The 14,502-nt window shown below is 38.7% G+C and overlaps 2 long non-coding RNA genes across 4 annotated transcripts; one reads left to right on the top strand and one right to left on the bottom strand.

The window, feature by feature from the left end:
- The first annotated feature begins 1,622 nt into the window (after positions 1-1,622).
- Positions 1,623-4,153, top strand: LOC144212821 (uncharacterized). 3 transcript variants are annotated; one of them, XR_013329824.1, is made up of 7 exons: positions 1,623-1,744; positions 1,931-2,016; positions 3,293-3,393; positions 3,458-3,574; positions 3,641-3,757; positions 3,832-3,908; positions 3,985-4,153. It is a non-coding gene; the product is annotated as an uncharacterized LOC144212821 (long non-coding RNA). The 3 variants fall into 3 exon arrangements; XR_013329825.1 differs by having other exon boundaries at positions 1,629-2,016; positions 4,081-4,153; XR_013329823.1 differs by having other exon boundaries at positions 1,629-2,016.
- Positions 4,154-5,245: 1,092 nt separating this feature from the next.
- Positions 5,246-6,754, bottom strand: LOC144213042 (uncharacterized). Its single transcript, XR_013329867.1, has 3 exons — positions 6,717-6,754; positions 5,433-5,504; positions 5,246-5,356 (listed from the first exon to the last, which is right to left on the bottom strand). It is a non-coding gene; the product is annotated as an uncharacterized LOC144213042 (long non-coding RNA).
- Between the last annotated feature and the right edge of the window lie 7,748 nt (positions 6,755-14,502).

Raw genomic sequence — 14,502 nt, 5'->3', positions numbered from 1 at the left:
CATCTGGAAAGCCACGGTAGAATCAATGTTTTCATATTCCGTCCCATGAAAAACAAACCTTTGTTTGCCTTGAAGAAAACTCGGACACCCAAGCTTTCATAAACAATTTATATTTGCCAGCTAGCCAATTTTCTTCACAGAGCAGCTCGCATGAATTTTAAAATGATAGCAAACAACGGGGATTGCACAGAAATTGATTGGCGGGAGCACACGGGCAAATATTTGGTGATTTTTTCGGGGGGTTTGTGCAAATATGATTTGGGAAAATGCTTACTGGCTCAAGGAAAAAATAATTTGGGAGCTTGTTATTAATAATTTGATGTGATACCCGTTAAAGCACAAATGCATCATATATGACATTAAATCAAAGGACTAATAATTTAAACACATAAACAACATTGGTCTATGAAGTTGGGTCAAACTTTTTGGTACTTTCTGTATTTGCAGGCCAAAATCAATGAAAAATGTGCACTTAACAGGTCAAAGTTTGTTTTTTTCTGAAATTATAGGTGCTGTCCTACTTGGCCTCATTGCAAGCTACCCTGAATACAACTGAAGTTAAGCAGAATTGGTCTTGGTTAGTGATTGGATGGGAGACTGCCAGGCATTACCAGGTGCTGTAAACTCTTATATTTGCTCACATTTTACTCACTCAGAAGCAGTGGCATCTCAATAGTATACAATTCTTCCTAGAGGGCCTCATGGCATAGTTTATTAGTGCTTTGCCTTTGGATCTGTAGACTTGTTTGTGCATGAGTTCACATCCTGCTCTCTTGCAATATAGATTTTACCATGCAATTGGCTGCCCACTGCTAATGCCAGCTACTATAAACTCTTGTGTTTGCTCACTTAGCCTGTGAGAACCACTGGCATCTCAATAGTATATACTTTTTTGACAAGGAGAGCCACAAGCAATTCATATTTTCCAATGTTAATCCTTGTGAGCCATACTACGGATTTAAAAGTCAAAATACATACATGTAAACGTGTGCCTTTTCAATTTTGTTTGTAATTTCACCACTTTTAAAGAGGAAAAAAATGAATATTTTTGAATAGGTTCTTATGCTGTTGCCAACCAATGAGGATGCATTCCAGAAGAGTCTACAACGAAAACTTGAAGATTAAAGCAGTTCTAGATGTAGTATCTCAGTTCTGTCACCCGAGGTTTCCATCTTTTAGCTCACAGGTTAGTAAAGAGCCAGATGCACTCATTAAAAGAGCCACGTGTGGCTCCTGAGCCATATGTTCCCTTCCCCTGGCTTAGGTGGTTAGTGCTTAAATCTATGGACCTCTGGCTGCATGGGTTCGCATCCCATCTGGAGTTTGGACTTTATTATGCGATGGCCACTGTCACAGTTAAATTTTGGTGCCCCCCAAGTATGAAAGCCCAATCAACACCTATTTACAATCCGGCCCCCGCCCCACCCACTGACTAATGCACTTTATTATGAAAACAATGTATCTTTTTTTCAAGTATTAAAGTCCAACCAGAAACCATTTACAGATGACCCCCTACACACACGCACACTGTTAAATGCATGTTATTATGAAAACAATTGATATTTTTGTGTCTATCTTTAATAGGCGTGGCTGATGTCAGAGTTTAAATAGTCGACGTCAAACCCGGAAACAGCTGATGATCCAGGAGGCAGAATTGCTGTCGGTGCGTTGCAGAACGGCTCAAAAGTGACGATCTGCCGAAGAAAGCCTGACAAACTTCTCCCAAGACGATGCAGCACATTTGGTTTGTTGTCATGTGGGGTTTCGAAGCCCCAGTCGCCGAGTTAAGAGTGATTCTTAACGGTAGCATCATTCGTTTGCGTGATGTAGCCCTTGTGTGCAGACAGCAACATGTTTGCAAACAAATTGGCTACATTGCGTTACCGATCGCTCTTTGTTTAACAAGATATCATTCCATTGTGTGTTTCAGTCGCTCGACGTGCACGGACTGCTGGGAAGCATCAAGAATGTGGCCAAAATGACCAGAAAGGAGCAGCGTGTCGACGCCATAACAAAGTGAGTCATTTCTTAAATAGTTCCGATTTTCTTTATTCGTGTAATATATAAACGTCAGCGTTCAGTATTCAAGGCTTTGCGCAATTTGCTCGTTTTTCATAGCAGAAACCTGTGGATAAGTCACCCACAAAAATGCCATTAGTGCATGCATAAGGAATAAACAGTAATCCCTCGATTATCGCGATTAATGTAGACCAGATTATGGCTTTGATAAATGAAAAACCGTAAAGTAGGGTCATCTCCATTGAATTGAATTTAAAAAAAATACTAGTAGCAATGTAAATGAGTCTGAATTTGGCTTTTCACATTTTTCTGAACTTTAAAAAGAAAAATCTGCCATGTAGTGGAACTGGTGATTAATGTGCACTTAAATTAATTATAAAATTTCACCCCTTAACTTTCTTAAAGACCTCAGCGCTTGAACCTTTTTAATTTTAAATGTAGTTTTGACGATATACGTGAGGCATTTATTCAACCATAGTGCACGGGTCGTTTTTGACTCATTTAAACATGGTAAAATAAAATAATTTTCTTGGCTCAAGAAGAGAAAAAATGCTTTTTGGGATATATATTTCTTTTAGAACGAGTAGATTTAAAATTATTGACTGAAAAACTCGAGGCAGAAGTAGGCCCCAAGTGTATTATTTTTTTCAAAATATAAGTCAGGCATTTATTCAACCATAGTGCAGGGATCATTTTTGACTAATTTAAACATATGGTAAAATAAAATTTTCGTGGCTCAAGAAGAGAAAAAAACGCTTTTTGGGATATATATTTTTTTTTAGAACGAGTAGATTTAAAATTATTGACTAAGTAGGCCCCAAGTGTATTATTTTTTCAAAATAAAATACCCAAATGCCTTAACTTTCAATTTTAAATGTGGTTTTGACAAAATATGTCAGGCATTTATTCAACCATAGTACTGTGGTCATTTTTGACTAATTTAAACATGTATGTAAAAATGAATAAATTTGAAATGATTGACTGACAAACTCGATGCAAAAGTAGGCCCCAAGTGTTTTATTTTTTCAAAATAAAAGACCCTCCTAACCCCTTAACTTTCTTACTTGGGGCTTGGACAAATTATTAGTGAGGCATTTATTCAACCATATATATTTTTAAGAATGAATAGATTTGAAATGATTGACTGACAAACTCTATGCTGAAGTAAGCCCCAAGTGTTTTATTTTTTCAAAATAAAAGATCTCTGGTTCAGGAAAAACTCTACATGTGAATGTTTTTTACTTAACTTGGTGCATTTACCCCTTTTTTTCAGAATTCCAGCCAAGGGGACCAGGTTTTCTGCCTTTGAACCCCACCTTTCTCAGTGCTGGGGAGTAGGGCAGAACCAATCTATGCATTTTTTCAAAATTAAAGGTGAGCCTTCTCCAATGGTTTTTTTATTCAACTTGGTGTATTTGCCCTTTTTTTGGTTTTTCAGAATTCCAGCCAAGGGGACTTGGTTTCCTGCCTATTAGAGATAGGCTCAGGAGCCTCCACTTTTTTCGGTGCTGGAGGTCAAGTGGGAACCATTCTATGAGTTTTTTCAAAATAAAAGGTGAGCCTTCTCCAATGTTTTTTTTTATTTAACTTGGTGTATTTACCCCCTGTTTTTGTTTTTCAGAATACCAGCCAAGGGGACCTGGTTTCCTGCCTATTAGAGATAGCCTCAGACACCCCTACGTTTTATGATGCTGGAGGTACAGCGGGAACCAGTCTATGAAGTTTTTCAAAATAAAAGGTGAGCCCTTCTCATTGTTTTTTTAACTAACTGTACTAACCCCCCCTTTTTTTCCCTGGAATCTTCTCCACCAGGGGGTGGAGAAGATTCCATTTTTTACGATGCTGGACCACCAACGGGAACCAGTCTATGAAGTTTTTCAAAATAAAAGGTGAGCCCTTCTCATTGTTTTTTTAACTAACTGTACTAACCCCCCCCCTTTTTTTTCCTGGAATCTTCTCCACCAGGGGGTGGAGAAGATTCCATTTTTTATGATGCTGGACCACCAACGGGAACCAATCTACAAACTTTTTCAAAATAAAAGCTGATATCCTGTTTTCCAGATTTCCACCTGGTGTCAAGAGGAAGTTACTTCATTCTATTGAAGTTTTTCAAAATAAAAGAGCTTGCAAAGTATATTTGTGTTTTTATTAACAGGCAAATATTATAAGTGTTGCAGATGAAGACATGGGGAATAAACACTTAGAAAATAGAAATTAAAAAGTGGAATAAACACTTAGAAAAAGAAAACAAAATAAAAAAGGGAATAAATACTTTGAAAAAGAAAACAAAATAAAGGGGAATAAACACTTAAAATAAAAATAAACACTTAGAAGAAAAAAATAAAAATAAACACTTAGAAGAAAAAAAAAGGGAATAAACACTTAGAAGAAAAAAGGGAATAAACTTAGAAAAAGAAAACAAAATAAAAAAGGGGAATAAACACTTAGAAGAAAAAAATAAAAATAAACACTTAGAAGAAAAAAAAAAGGGAATAAACACTTAGAAGAAAAAAAGGGAAGAAATTTAGAAAAAGAAAGCAAAATAAAAAAGGGGAATAAACACTTAGAAGAGAAAAAAAGGGAATAAACACTTAGAAGAAAAAAAAAGGGAATAAACACTTAGAAAAAGAAAACAATAAAAAAGGGGAATAAACACTTAGAAGAAAAAAATAAAAATAAACACTTAGAAGAAAAAAAGGGAAGAAATTTAGAAAAAGAAAGCAAAATAAAAAAGGGGAATAAACACTTAGAAGAGAAAAAAAGGGAATAAACACTTAGAAGAAAAAAAAAGGAATAAACACTTAGAAAAAGAAAACAATAAAAAAGGGGAATAAACACTTAGAAGGAAAAAATGAAAATAAAGGGAAATAAATATTTAGAAAGAAATGGGGTATACATATTTAGAAGGAAAAATTTGAAAATAAAGGGAAATAAATACTTAGAAAGAAAATGGGGAATGGAAGATAAAATGGAATAAACACTTAGAAGAAAATAAAAATGGGGAATGGAAGATAAAATGGAATAAATACTTAGAAAGAAAATGGGGAATGGAAGATAAAATGGAATAAACACTTAGAAGAAAATAAAAATGGGGAATAAATACTTGGAAAATGAAATAAAATTGGGATTAAACACTTTGAATTCCTGCTCCAACATTAAATGAGATCCTTCTTACCTAAAACATCTAGTCAAAAAGCTGTGGAAATGAATGGCCAGTGCAAAGTCATCCTTTTGATTTAGGCTTTTATTTAATTTGGATTTTCAGAAGTACAGAGTCACCATATGATGGAAGAGAGACATCTTCAACCGGGGAACCTGCGAGGAAGATCTCTCAGGCCTGTTGTGAGCACACACAAAAATAGCAAAAGTTAGAACATATAGACTGGAGATTCAACTTTTTTTTGTAGTTTTACCTTGATCTGGCTTAGTCTCCTCTTCTGTAACCTCAGTAGTGCTCTACGCACAAGAAGAGCTGCATCTTGGTGCTAAACAGGGAAAATTTGCACACAATAAAGCACAAGTTAACATATATAGAGCCTGAAGATTCAACATAGGCTTAGCAGTTTTTGGGGAAGTAGTTTTATCTTGATGCTAAACAGGGAAAACTTGATTTAACCAAGGTATTTGAGGGAAAATATCTTATTTGTTCTATATTTAAAAAGGAAACAAAATATTTTTGGGAAGATGTTTAATAGTAAAGTGGAGAAAAGATTTTTAAAAATCTATTTATTTTTAGATTTTACTGAATACTTTTTGAATTAAAAGCACAAAAAGGAAAAAAATGGATTAAATATTGCAATTATTGATTTAAAAAGGTGTACAATGAGAAAAATGTATAATCTTAATTTGAATGTGATCCTTACACAAAAAGTCAGCACTCATTTACTTTATCGGGCCGCACAAAATCACATGCGGGCCATATTTGGCCCCCGGGCCGCTACTTTGACACCAGTGAGCTAGGAGAAAGTTGGCTTAACAGTTTTGTACAAATTGAAAACTATCATTACATACATCACAAAAGGAACCAAGTCGTGCCTCTGGATGTCATTTTAAATCAGAAGACGGGAACCTTTTTGACAAAGAGAGCCATAAACAATTCATATTTTCAAACATTATTGCTTGAGAGCCATACTCAGAATTTAAAAGTCAAAATACATAAATGTGTGCCTATGTTTTTAGTAATTTAACCACAAAAACTAATTTTCACATTCTTATGCGGTTGCTAATAAATGAGTATGCATTCCAGAAGAGTCTAATGCAAAGAAAATGAAGATTAAAGCAGCTCTGGATGTAGCATCTGGCTTCCATATTTTAGTTCACAGGTTAGCAAAGAGCCAAATATGGCTACCGAGCCATAGGTACCCCACCCCTGTTCTAGAGTGAACATTTACCCAGCAAACTGTCAGTTGAGATCTCGGCGTTGTTTAATCAAATTTAAAGTCTTGCTACACGACTCAATAATGGAGAGGAAAACGGACAACATACTTTTAAAGTCAGATCGTGACATTAACGCTAATACCAACTAGTATACTGCACAAAGCCGATCGGGAAGCACAAACTTACATTGTCGACGGTGTGTTAAACCTGGCATTAAAACTAAGAGATCTGTTGGCGTTTTGGGCTCAATTGATGGCTGAAAAATCTCCCGATCGCGTGATATAAACGCATTTAGGCTATCGAATTGCTCCATTCCATACCTGGCTGACGTGTCGTCGACTGTCAAGGTGGGAGAGGCTTTCCAAAAGGAAAGTTTACGGCGCCTGCGCTCATTTAAATCCGCCCCATCGACAATTGATAAAATTACCATGCATAGTAAAGCTTTTTTCTTGCAGAAATGACCGTGTATAGTAAGGTTTTTGTCATTGCAAAAATAAACATGTATAGTAAGGAATTTTCTTGCAAAAATGACCACATATAGTAAGGCGTTTCTTCTTGCAAAAATCACCATGTATAGTAAGGTCTTCCTGCAAAAATCACCATGTATAGTAAGGTCTTCCTGCAAAAATGACCATGTAGAGTAAGTCTAAGTAGTAAGTCTAGTTCAGTAAATGGAATAATTTAAAAGAATGCTTACTATACTATGTCATCTTTTGAAGAAAAAAGCCTTACTATACTATGTCGTTTTGCCCTGATTGTCTCACGGCAAAAGTCAATATCTGAAAACATAAAGCGCCCACAAATGACCGTACCCGGCGAGTGCCCGGAACGGAACGCCCAGGGGGTTGGAAACCATAAACTGCAGGGAGGCATGCACCGAGGGGACATTTTGGAAGATTCATTTTCTCCTCCAATGTGTTGCTGGCGCAATCCCCATGAGGTCAAAAGGGCAGCGTCGTACGGCTGCAAAAAGCAAGCTGGGACAGATTCTGTCGGACAAACAACGAGGCATCGCCAACGGGCGAGAAACACGTGCATTTATATCATCTCAAAGTCCGCTTTGAGTCCATCCATGCTTTGTTTGGATGGGAAAATGCACAAATTCTCTTCTATTAAATAAAAGAAGGGTCCGAGTGGGATGAGCGGCTCCAAAATTCTGCCCTTTGACATTTTCCACTTAAAAAATCCTAACATTGTGAATAAACATCAGCCAAAAGGTTTGTCATATCACCATATTTTGTTCCACCAAAATAGAAACTACAATGTACATATTGTTCCAAAACAGTATGATTAAATTTGGTGTTGTGAAGAAAATTTGGTAAGGGAGTCAAAGACCTTTTTGTTTATTTGTAAAAATCTGCTTCTTCTATTTTCTCATGCCTAAAAATTGTCTGTGACAGGCAGTGCATACACCCTCATTTTTCTCCAAATGCAAATTTGGAACAAACAATCAGAAATGATTCGTTATATAAATATTTATCGGGGAAAGCGAGTGTGGTGCTATTGCTATTTGTAAATGATTATGTTACGTGTGCGTGGCTGTATTGTATTGCTAAGCAATCTCCACTTCCATTTCAATGTATGCAATATGTCTATGAATTTATCTGCATGCAAATTGTCTGCGTTTTAGTGAATCCTTTTCATTTTCAAAGAGAAAATATGGCTTTTGCGCGGGAGAAAAACAAAGTGTATTAGATTAATACATTTTGATGTAAAAGTACTGCAGACTAAAATGAAAAGATGCTGCATACATGCAGATATTAGTCAAATAATTTGGAATTTTTCTGTGTATGAAGCACAATGGAAGGCCATCTTCTATTTCTGTGGTATTCCCCGGTAGAAGATTACGCCACGTTGTTAATCAAACTAATCCCTGTTTATCTGAGCAAAATGCCTTGATTAAGAGAGAGATTTGCAAGTCAAACAGCAGACCAGCAAATCAATTTACACCAAGCTGGCTGTGCTTATAGTAACAGTGGGATCAAACCTTGAGCTTTATATTTGCACAATGGTACTCGCTTACCCCGCTTTGGAACTTTGGAACCCGTTTGGAACATTTCTAATGGCACTTTGATGATGTTTCTTCGATTCCGTTTGCTTTTTCTGCAGCAATATTTCTGGAAATATAAGACAAGATCATTTCAACATGTCTTTGGCTCATTGGACTTATCTGTTGAAGACTACTTGGAACAGGATTGGATGCATGTTTTTTCTTGGATTATAAAAAGAAATGGTGGAATAATTCCAGTTCATTTGTAACTTGTTTTTTTATATTTAAAGAACATGCAGTTTTGGGTTGAATTCTCTATAAGTGGGTCAAAAATGATCCACATTTTGAGCATGGAATCTAATGGGGAAACTTGAATTTTCCTCTTTCGAATTTGGAACAAAAACTGCAGCCAATCGGAGCTTCTCTTCACTGACTCGTCCTCCTCCAGCACTTGTTGAAGTATTTTGACGGTAACCCAATGACACCTTGGAGATAAAAGAGGAATCACTCTGTTTATTTAGCTGGAAATACAAAGGATCAAGACCTGGAAAAAACAAAAGACCTTGCTGATATGTCCTCGGGGCGATTTATCTTTGACAGCCACAGATGATAAAAATCAAAGTTTTCCCATTGGATTTCATGCACATGGGTGAGGTTTAGAAGGGCGTGCATGGCGGACATTTGCGTATCTAAGGGTTACATGCAAATGGGAACAATTTTAAGGGAAATAACATTTTTGTACATCCCAAACTGATGATTTTAAGTCACTTTTAGCTTCCTTTTTTAATAGTAGTGTTGATTGGGCGAGCAGAAATACTGCCTCAATTAAAGCCAGACTATTATATAGCAATAAAGATGTCTTTTTGCTTACTTCAACTGTAAGGTGAACATTCATAACAGCAGGTCAAAATTCCAATTGACGACACAGAAGGACAGCAAGCATTTGACAATTGCTTTCCGAGTTTGTCAGGCTCTCTTTTTTAAACTCCTCTAATCTCCATCTTGTGTGAATTTAAATGTGGCCTTTCTGTCATTGCTGCTTCCTTTTAGTCACTTGAACAATCTGGTTCAATTTGCTAATTTGACCCTTTCTTTACTTTTAGCTTCAGGCTGGCTAGTCCACTTTCTGCATGAAAATCACTCACACATACAATTTTATAATCAATGCCCACAGTAATAGGATTCCTCTGGCCACGGGCAATTAATACAGTACCCCACCACCACACACACATACACGTACACACATATATACGCACACACATGCACGCACGGCACCCCCCTTCTCGCGCTGATCTCAAAGCTACGAGACATTGGCTTCCCCTCATTTACATATTTATTGCATTGGACTCAAATCTGGCGAGTGATTGATGTGGAGCCTGCCTCCTGAATTTTTAGCGGCCCATTATTATGACAGAGAGGGGGGAAGGAGGGCGTTTGGGGGGAGGTGGGGGGCGCATGAGGCTGTGCGACACGTCGGTGTACTTTTGATTAAACTTGAAGAAGACAGAATCTTAAGGGTTCCCCACCTACTTTCTCTCTTTGCAAAAGCTGCCCAGATGTAAGAGCGTGTTATAGCTATTGACAAGTCATTTGCTGACAAAAGTCCGGGCAGATACGCTTGTTATGACTTTAATCGCTGTAACACTGGCGCTACATTTTGGCGGGGAGATTATAAAGACAATGGATTGAAATTTCCAACCACGTATTATTGACTTTGACGCGCAGGGCCTTTAATGGGAAATGACAACGCACGACAATGTTTGTAATTTGGTGACGAGGACGCCACGAGATTGGTGGAAACCTGTGAAATTGGATATGGCTTTGGGCTAAAGATGACATAATAATACATGACACGCACTTGTGCAAAACTCACTTGATTTGGAGCTTTAATGACCTTTTCAAAGCACTGCTGTGAAATTGTTCAAGAGTCAGCACAAGTGCGGAAAAACAACACAAAACTTTACAGGGTTGGCGAATTGGGGTCGAAATCAATACATGATTGAAATCAGGTCAAATGCCGCCTGACCTAAAAAGAAAACATGTTTTTCTATATACTACCAAATCTATTAGATTTGAGCTCACAGAGAGCCATAAGCACCCATCAAAAGAGCCACACGTGGCTCCCGAGCCATAGGTTCCCTACAACGAAAGATAATTTAGAAGAAATTCTTGTCCTGAAAGGTCATATAATATAATATGATCAATGGATGCCAACCCTCCAGGTCCAAACATAAATTTCCCCAAAACAGCGGTGACTTTTCCCTCTCCATCTCTTTTTTTTCGACCCCAAATTCAAATGTGACACGCGTGTTTGAAAAGTTGAACACGACGAGCGTCTGCTGCAACATTTCCCCCCCCCCGGCGGGGTGTCTTTGTCCTTCAGGCCCAGAGGACATTGGTCACACATGCGCGCACGGTACAGAGAAGCCGGCAGGAAGAGTAAACCAACATTTCCATAGGGGGATGGCTTTACACGCTCCGCTGATACGCCGTAATGTATGCATTTTAATAGATGCGACCTTTCAAACGGGGTCTGGACTCTTTGCATCCAGCTAAAATGGAGAAGTCCTTGTCAGCAACTCTGCAGTCACTCCATGCTTACTATGTTTTTTTTCCCGTTTTATGGCCATTGACGGGGACAAGCGTCCAATCCTGTTTGACTGTTTGACCTCTTAGGCCTTCCTAGCAAGTTAATACTTAAAAATAAACAAATCCATTGTAAAAACGCTATCTTATTTCTTCAACAATTCCTGTAACAAATAGGATACGTTCAAATACTTTTATACACAAAATCTATATTGCCAAAATGACAAAAATAATACTATGTGATGTTTCAGATATTGACTATTGTATTGTTATCATAAAAACAAGTCAAGCTGTTTCTATAATAGAAAAAGATCCACAAATAATATAGTATTTTGACTTAAAGTGTTGTGTAGTATACAGTATAACCACAGTTGACTTGGCCAATAAAGTTTGAGAATGAGCTAGAATCCAAGCAAATCACCTCTCCTTCTTGGACCTCTTTTTTATTTATTTCTTTTTTTCCGCCGAGAGACTTTGATGGCGGCCTTGGCCACTTTTCCAAGCGCCACACAGACGATGGGCCTGGCCTTCTAATTTCCGGAGCAGACAATGACCCACAGTAATAATAGTGATCTATGGCCCAGGATGCATCACCTTGCTTGCTGACCTTTCCTACAATTCTTCTGTGGCGTGCCTGTGTTTTATTTTTTTCTTTTTTTTTCTTCCTTCCTAACCTAAGTCAGGGCCTCTATACGCTTCATCCCTCTTGGTACCCAGCCCACCGACCCCCCCCCCCCCCCCCCCCCCCCTCCCAACACACCCCTCCTTCATCCCCGAAAGCTCCATCCCTCCCACCATTACCGGCACCTTTTCTCTCCTCCTCCACACATCTAGTCGACGGCTGCGTACTCGCGGCTCGCCACACTTCACTGGCTCTATGAATGTTAATGTCAGACGTGAGAAGAGGCAGGGGGAGAAGAGGAGAAGAGGCTCGGTGGTCCATCGGAAACACCATCACATTTTCCACAATGTGTTTCTCGCTGTTGTCGTGCATATAATGTGAATTGGTCTTCTGGTATGAATAAAAAAAACAGTCAAGTGTTTTCAGATGAAATGAAAAATGCATCGTGGTCGCCATCCTGCCGTCTTAAGCAGGTGCGTCCGGTCTGTCTGTCTGTTTGTCTGTCTGTCTATCCCCGCGTCCCCTTCGCTCTCAGCCAATGTTTACCGAGCCCTGGCAGAATGACAATGTGTGCATTATGAGGGCGATGATCACCGGGTGTTGAAATCTTTGACCCCGGTGACACATTTTAAACATGGATTGGGGATTAAGCCCGCGGTGCAGCTGTCTGACAGGCCGCCCCCAAAGAGATTCACGTCCTCGCTGCCTCTCTGCGAAAAAACCAAGAGGCGCTAATACCCTTTTTAGTCTCCAGTGTAAAGTAAGCTGCTTTGGAAATGTGCTCGGACATTGCTGATGTGTACGCGTCTTGCTCCAAATGAAGGAGGGAGCAATAATCCCAATCATACGTGACTCTTTTTACCAATACAGCCATCGCTGTATGCCTTCCATTTTTATTTTTTAAAAGAGAGAAATGTACACCATTTCAGGTGAATTTCCATTGTGTCTTTGCCCAGTTCAAACGTATTAGGTTAGATTTAGAGTGATGCCACCAAGCAGAAACACGTTGCTTGGCGATTTGTTTTACAACAAATAATGGATCAGTGCCCCTAAAATTATTTCCAGTGTGTGTGTATCACCGTGTTTTCAAATGATACGCACTGCAGCGTATGTAAGCGAACCACCGTACATGGTAGAGAACGTCTGAGGCGTCCCACTCCCCGTGTCAGTTGACTTTTTTGTTTTCAGGCAGCAATCAGGCAGGCCAGGGGCTCCGTAAAGACCCCGTTTGCGTTTCATCTCAACTGTTGCATATAGTAGGCTAATTGGAATCCTGCATCTGGGTCAGACGCATTGTCTCTCAAGTGCTGTCAAGCCATTGAGACACATCAATGTGGAATTATGCTTCTCCCCCCAGATGCATGATTGAGTCTCCCTTCTGAGCTATCTTAATTCCTCCATTTCAATCTCATTGCACGCATTCTTTTCTCTCAAATTATTATTTTTTTACCCCCTTCACTTTCCTACCAACCAAGCTTCCTTTGGGAAAAACAGCAAATCCCGACAATGAAATATGTACAGTACACTTTGTATACTGTACTCTGCAAATTGTAACATAGTGATTTGCTATGGCAATATTTCCTATTGCAAAGTTTTTTTAATTTCCCCCAAGAAAAATATAAACAAACTGCAAAAGATTGGAAAATAACCAAGAACAGAGGACTAATTAGCCAAACATGGCTGTCAAAGGTGAAAGTTAACTCATGTTTGTTGACTGGATTGCAGTCTACACTTGCAAAATAAAGTGAAGCAGTGTTGTATCAAGAAATGGAAATAATGGACAGGTGGCAACCCAAGTAAATCAGCATCAGATTGCCACGTTTCTCCAACCAAATTGGACTTTATGGGAGGTGAGCGAGGTAATACAACACTGCTGACATCACAAATGTGCATCTTACGATGAAGGGAAATTTGCCGCAGACTCAGAAAACTCAGGTCACGGTTGCCGATACCCAAGAGCGGCTAAGAAAAGAAAGAAAAAACATTGGACAACTCTGACATGGCCGCCAAGCCAAATCACACTGAGCTAAAACATGTCAACCCAGAGAGAAGTAAACCAATCGTCCCAATGGCCAAAAACAACACCAATAATCCACATTTTGACAAGACTCCTAAAAAAGAACAACAATAATAATAATGTATATTATCCAGGTGAATCTGCATTTCACTTGATGCATTTTTGTGAGGAAAGAGAATACTTCCCCCCAAAACGTGGGTATTTCCTGGATCCCAATGACTGCGAAGGAATCTGCATTTTGTGACTGATCAAAAGAATTATCCGGTGGCGCACGGCACCACAAATGAGCAAAAGCCTATGGGAGACAAAGGGGGGGACCACGCAACACACATTTCCAATTATAGCACCAAATGACTTTCTTCTTTTCGGTCCGCTCCGTAATTGTTGTGGGTATTGGGCACATGCGACTCAATTTGTCTTACATATTTGTTGGTGGGACGATAACAAAGTTGACAGAGCCGAGGGGATGATAGCAACCAAATAAGACCAAATTAAATAAATAAAAGGAGGAGATAACTCCCCCAGTATTTGTTTGATCCGTTTCATCCTTCTTAAGACTGTTGAAGTTTAAAAGGCAAGGGAGTGGGATAAAGAAGGGAAGGAAGAAAAAAAAAAGAGACTTTAATCGTCTTTGGGTTACAGAATGCAAAGAGTATCGTTTTCAAATAATCACAAAATGCCTCCCCGGTGTCACGGTTCCGCTTCGGACGCCATCAATTGAACTTTCCCTGACGTAAGAGATTAATTATCGGCATGTACCGTTTGTATTAAGAGCTTTAGGAGGTGGCTAGCTATTGAAACACGTGGAAAAATATAATGCAATAGGGTAAAGCTTTATTGAGATTGTTAACGTCATTAGGTCACAAACGTTTTTCTATTTAACGTCGGTTT

Source organism: Stigmatopora nigra, chromosome 19 (assembly GCF_051989575.1).
Source record: "Stigmatopora nigra isolate UIUO_SnigA chromosome 19, RoL_Snig_1.1, whole genome shotgun sequence".
NCBI lineage: Eukaryota > Metazoa > Chordata > Actinopteri > Syngnathiformes > Syngnathidae > Stigmatopora > Stigmatopora nigra.
Note: the sequence above shows the minus strand (reverse complement) of the source record. Positions and strands in the feature narration are given on the sequence as shown.